Source organism: Ambystoma mexicanum, chromosome 1p, assembly GCF_040938575.1.
Source record: "Ambystoma mexicanum isolate Mex_15411 chromosome 1p, UKY_AmexF1_1, whole genome shotgun sequence".
In the NCBI taxonomy this organism is placed as follows: domain Eukaryota; kingdom Metazoa; phylum Chordata; class Amphibia; order Caudata; family Ambystomatidae; genus Ambystoma; species Ambystoma mexicanum.
In genome coordinates this window covers 269356146-269362145 of record NC_090921.1, presented here as the reverse complement: position 1 = coordinate 269362145, position 6000 = coordinate 269356146, and the positions used below count along the sequence as shown (strand labels likewise).

Sequence of the window (6000 nt, the reverse complement as noted above, 5' to 3'; positions counted from 1 at the left end):
TTTTGTATAAGTGTTCTTATTGTGGCTTGTCACTTTTAATGGCCAAACCAACGGGAGTATGTTCTAACATAGGAGTACTGCCGTATATTGGCAGAAACAGCAAACGAACATGAATATCTTGTTATATGGGAATACTCGCATAAGTTGGTGGAGCAAGCATGGAACTGTATGGGCACAACCAGCATGAAAATATTTGTTATACTGGCATGTATCACAGGGAAAGGCACAAAAATGCATTGGGAAACGCACCTGTGCAATTTTTGGTGACTTGCATATATTGTATTTTTTCACGAGTTGCCCTACAAAACCTATTGCAAACTGTCTGGACTTTTCCCCAATTTTCACAAAGTGTGCTGTATAATGCACCATTTTAACCCACATTTCAAAACATTTTCTCAGGGGAGGGGGAAGAATCCACCCTACCCCACCCCCCAAACATTTTTAGTGTTGGTTGGGGCCCCCTCGCTACGCTCAGTCACAATCGCATATTAGTGGCAAATATTTACATCATCTTTCTTCTGGAGTAGTCCATGCCCCTGCAGCAGCATAATCATGGAAATTGCGCACATGTGGTGGTCTGGGCAGGCACGGAAAGTGGCGTGGCCTATGCTTTACTAAGGAGCTTAAGGGTGGGGGACTGGCATTATGAGTGTTGGAGGTAAAACAGAGTACATAAAGTGATTTTATTTCTGGTCTTGAAACTAAAGAAAGGTTATACATGGATTTTCAAACCATGTGATCTTTCACAAACAAAGAGATGCTTCTCAAACAGCAATAGGATCCTCTTAACATGGTGGAAAAGACAGACTGAACGGAATACGCCAAGATGGACAATGGGAAGGTGAGCCACGATGTCTTAAGAACCACTCTCTATATTGATTCTTCGATTGTAAAGCACTAAGCCAACTGCTTGATTATGGGCCATTGAAGCAGCACCAAGTCCCCATGAGCGGGAATGGAGGGCCTTTGTATGCCAATTGTAATGTACCAAGCACAACTCCCTCCCCCCAAATGAGTTCCAGAAAAAACATACAATATTTTGTATGCGTTTGGAAAATGTTATTGGGAAATGAACTGTACTGCAGTAGAAGGTAATCTTCACTAATTATTATATTTGGATTCAAGACTTAATTTAATTAACGTCTAACATTTTAAATGAATAGTAAGAGTGTTTAAGTTTTGTGGAAACCCTGCATGTCACGAAACCAGGTCAACTCTAGTCCATTGCAACTGCCATTTGGGATGCATTGATCGACCATGAATCTCTGATCTAACACATTACACAAGATGCCATTTGTTCATGTTTTTTTATTTACTCATTTGCTATAATCTGTAGCAAAATCATTTTGTAATGAACCCGTCAAGGTGTTTTCACCACACATTTACTAATTTACAATCACAAAACAGACATACAAAATTGTACACCTCTGGGACACAGATGCTGAAGGTGACTATCTCAGTGAGACTCATTATCTACAACTAATCACAAGGTGGAATGGATAATTAAGCCTTGGAGGGTAGGAGGAAACCATAGGAGAGAGGAAGGAGTACGAAAAATCATGATGGGTGGTATTTCGTGCTGCCAGTTTGAGATCTGCCTCCCCCTCCTCCTTACATAGCCTGCACTTTTATTGATAAAATCAATCAATGGGCAGGGATAATATTTACATTTTCCAAGGAATGTGCTTCCCATATAGTATGCTGGAAAATGTAACTTCAGTAGCTTACTGCACAATGTGTTTGCTTTGAGAGCAAGTGTTGTGCTCTACTCAGTACAGGCACTATCGCTACAATGGTGTAGGAATTGCAGAAATGTGAGGTTCATTCTATAGATAATACCTCTTTACATAGCTAAGTTCACCATCACAGTTGGCTTGGCTCCCCATCGTTTGGAAACTTGCAGTATAATCAACTGGAAAGCTTAATAAAAGCACACTCCAGACATTGTCTACCTGAGTAAACACTGAGAAAATGTACTTCTATGAAGCATATCCTGTATCAGAGGCCTGAACATTTTAAACTAAAAGAGGCAAACAAAACCGATTGTGTACAAGCATGGATCAACTCTCAAGTACAAACCTCCATCAAGGAAAAGAAACAATTTTGTTTAGGTACTGCTGTACACCATGGAATGGGTAGATCCATTCAACCAATTTTAGACTTTTAGCATCCCACCTAGAAAACCTGCAAATGAAACCGCTAGAAGCAAAATGAGCAGATTAATTTCACATTGTGCCTCCTTTTGGCACACCAAACTCTAGTCCATCTTAAGGAAGTAGACATAGGATACTATGGTAGCCAGCAGGGCCCGTATTTTGGCTTGGAGGCCAAAAGGAAGAAGGAGTTTGTAAAGGGCTTTCACAAATTTAGGATTTCCGACTGCAGTAATTAAGACTGAAATCCATAAAGTCATGCAGCATATGAAGGATGCACATATACAATGGCTAGAAACCTTTGCAGCGCTTGGGTACTACAACAAAAATGCACCTCAACACCGACTGGTCTGCCAGATACTCTTCTTCGAGGAAACATTCCTACTGAGCCGAAAATACTTTGTTCTGTTTCTCCACTTCCATGTTGTTCAATTTATAGGAAACAAATAACTAATGCCTTGTTGAAGGAACCTTCAAAAGTTTTCTTCCATTTGTATGGCTTAAGTTCAGTTGTACATTATCCATTGGTTGGGTTTGACCTCTGTTCTTGTTTAGGCATCACCTAGACTGGTTAGGGCACAATTCAAAGATATGTTCACAGAAACAAATGGTCATAATGGTGGATTTGGCTGAAATAGACACACATTACATGGCAAACATAAAAGGAAAGCAGAATATCTTTCAGATACATAAATAAAAAGCGAAGGCTTGAAAAAACATCTCACATTTTCACAAATGTCTCATAAATAATGCCCTGTGTGGGGAATTCCAGTGTGACATACATTCAATGCCAGACAGGTTAGTGAGAAACATTCATAATTAGGCATGTGCCATGCAGCAAGGACTATACAGTTAGGACTTGTTATCCGGGGGTTGGTACTAGTGGGGTTCCAACAGTGCCACTCTTAACAAGGATATCCATGTCATGGAGTTCATCCATTGTAATTCTTGATGATTGTCCAAACGGTTGTATGGAATAGTCTCCTGTGCAAATACAAGTGTGTGGGTGTCTGTAAGCCCCCTCAACTCCTACCCGTCCATTCCCCTTAACCTCCCCTATCCTTCCAAATTGTAGCTCGATCCACATTGCCTGCTCCTATCTGCTTGAGATTTCTACTGCATATTTGTACAACAAAAGCAGGCAGGAAAACAAGACAAAAGGCATAGTATGCCAGCAGGGCCTGTAAAGGATAGTTGAAGATTGAAAAGCTGATGTTCAACTATTCATGGTTTAACTGCATTATACTAATAGCCTCATCCACCAATGTGATGTATTCTCATCTTCATGCATTACCAAAACCATACACCCATCCTCAGAGTTTTCCAATTTAGGTAGCAACAGTTCCAGGCCCATCCATCAGAGTGTGCTAATTCAGGAGGATGAAACATAAAATAAGCTGTGTCCCAGTTTGGTAATTCAGCACAGATCTATGCAGCAGGTATCGACAATCCAGGAATACAGGATACTTCAAGAAGAGCAAAGGCCATTAATTCAGAGAAAAGCACCAGAGAGTGCAGCAGAGCCAATTAACTCAGGGACAGGGAACAATAGCCGAACTGTGCAGAGGAGATCAGTGCTATAATTTTGGAGTAGGCTATGATATCGACCTGTGCAAGAGAGACAATTTGGGACTACAGCACAATGTCAGGGCTGTAAGGAAGATGTTGGTTATTCAGGGATAAGATACATTATCAACCCTGTGCTACAGAGATCAGTAATAAGGGGAACAGCACAATGCCAGACCAACGAACCAGACTTTACTAAAGGAGGCACATAGCATTATAAAACGCTTGTGCTGGTGGGTGATGTTGGTAATTGTGCTCTATAGCCTTCCAGGGCTGTATTTAAGTAGGTTCACCCGTTTGGAAGTGCTAACCTGTTGAGTCACCTTGAACTAGGCTTTGAAGCAGTCAGTGCTATTCTAGATGAATCCAACTTGTAAAACTGAGTTTCGAAGAAATACAAATGTGGCTAAAAACCGACAAAGCAATGAGAGTATTTTGTCTAGAGATTTAGGCCTTCTTGAGAGGAACACAATAAGTCCCAACCATTCTTGAATAGCCACAAGAAATACCTGCCTTATGAGGATGCAGGGACGGGTGATCAATGAAGAGCTCAACCCAGACGATGAGTTGATGCCAAAAAGAAAACAACTGGTACTGGAAGTAGAACATCATCCAAGAAACACCATATTACTGCCCCATTCTTCAAGATGCGTGAATTCATTACGCCATAAAAGAAGGCTGAAGAAATTAAAATAAACTCATTGTGGTTCAACAATAACATCTCGTGCCTTGTGGGAGAAATCCACTACGATAGAACAGACTGGCAAGAAAAGCCCTTTTTCTTGTGATTTGACATCACCCTTTATAAGGAACAAAATATGTACGATATAGTCAAACAGCTGTAAATAGGAATAACCCTTTGCGTTGTACATTATTTCATGCCATATTCCTACTCCTTCGTAAAGCTACAATAACAGGTATCATTACCCAATTTATTGATAATTCATCAACCTTGGGAGGATGAAAGTCTGAGTGAACCCTTCCACGGGATTCTAACATGAAAAGGGCAGTCTGATCTCATGTTTTAGACACAACCTTAACTTGTAAGTTGTCTACCCAGGTCCGGCATATGCCACAATCGAATCTGTCTCTGAAGAGTCAAAGGACCCAACACTCAATTAGGAAACCACAGATCTACACAGGTGTAAATTATTGCTCCCATCCAAATGCACGCAGATTTCTCAACTCAGGGCATCAGGACTTAACTATTCAATAGATCAGAGAGCCACGTCATGTATATAGACAAAGCAGTGATATGGGGAGATGAAATCATACATTTTACTCATCACAGTGACTGTCATATAGACCCTTTAATCCATACTAGTGGGACGTCCTCCGCAGGAAGACGACGCGTCTAAATCATTTTGCAAATCCAGAATCTATATTTTGATCATGCACCAATTTACAAAATCAGCTCAAATCTCAAGCATGTTACTTTGCATACATGTATACTGTCTATTTTTTAAAGTGTCCAGTGTCTCAAATCTCGCAAGCATGAAACATCGCAGTTGACTTTAAGGCAAACTATTTTGGGGAAGTTACTCCCTAATACCTCCCTTGGCGCACCCATTCATCCACAATAACCATTCATCAATCGCGTGTCCACCACTGCCAAATTACTGCAACCAGGCATTTGCTCCACAGGAACTAAAACATTCAGAATGCAACCAAACCACCATAAATTCAAGTCAGCAAAAGCAATGCATGTTCCAAGATAATGACCGCATTGGCCTCTTTAGGCCAGAACGCCTTGTCAGCGCCACTGTGACCTGTTGGGCAAAGATTTCCTTTCTGTGTTACTCCATACAAATGGTGGTCACCATGCTTCAAGTTACGCATGCGTGCCTTCCATTTCCAATTTTCCAAATTCTAACCTGTTCTATGATGGCCACCAAGCTTCGAGTGGCAAATGAGTTTCTTTTACTTACTCATGTGAATTCACAAATGTAGATACATAATCACGCTTTTACAATGAACTAAACTCATAGTTGAACTGATTTAGTATTAGAGTTGGAGGAAAACAAGAGGTTTGAAAAATGAAAATGCGAAATATGAGATGTAAAATGGATTTAAAGACTAGATACTGCACAGCAGAGTCTAAAAAATCCAGTGTGTAAAAACACATTGGTGCATGGAATCACTCCTCACAATGCAAGCTACAGATGGCCAACCATTTAGCAGTGTGTCACACTCATGTGAACTCTGATTAGCAGTGATCAGGTAAAGGCCGTAGGGAAGTAACGGGACAGTGGACTCACTACTGGGAGTAACTTCTAGTGAC

At 40.8% G+C, this 6000-nt stretch overlaps 1 protein-coding gene across 2 annotated transcripts in view; it reads right to left on the bottom strand.

Moving 5' to 3' along the window:
* Nucleotides 1-1290: 1290 nt before the first annotated feature.
* The window catches only part of ARRB2 (arrestin beta 2), an 893685-nt gene continuing 888975 nt past the window's right edge, over nt 1291-6000 (bottom strand). For both annotated transcript variants that reach the window (XM_069646588.1, XM_069646589.1), the window contains one exon: nt 1291-6000. This exon is cut by the window's right edge and continues 23642 nt beyond it. The gene's annotated coding sequence lies outside the window, so the exon portion shown is untranslated.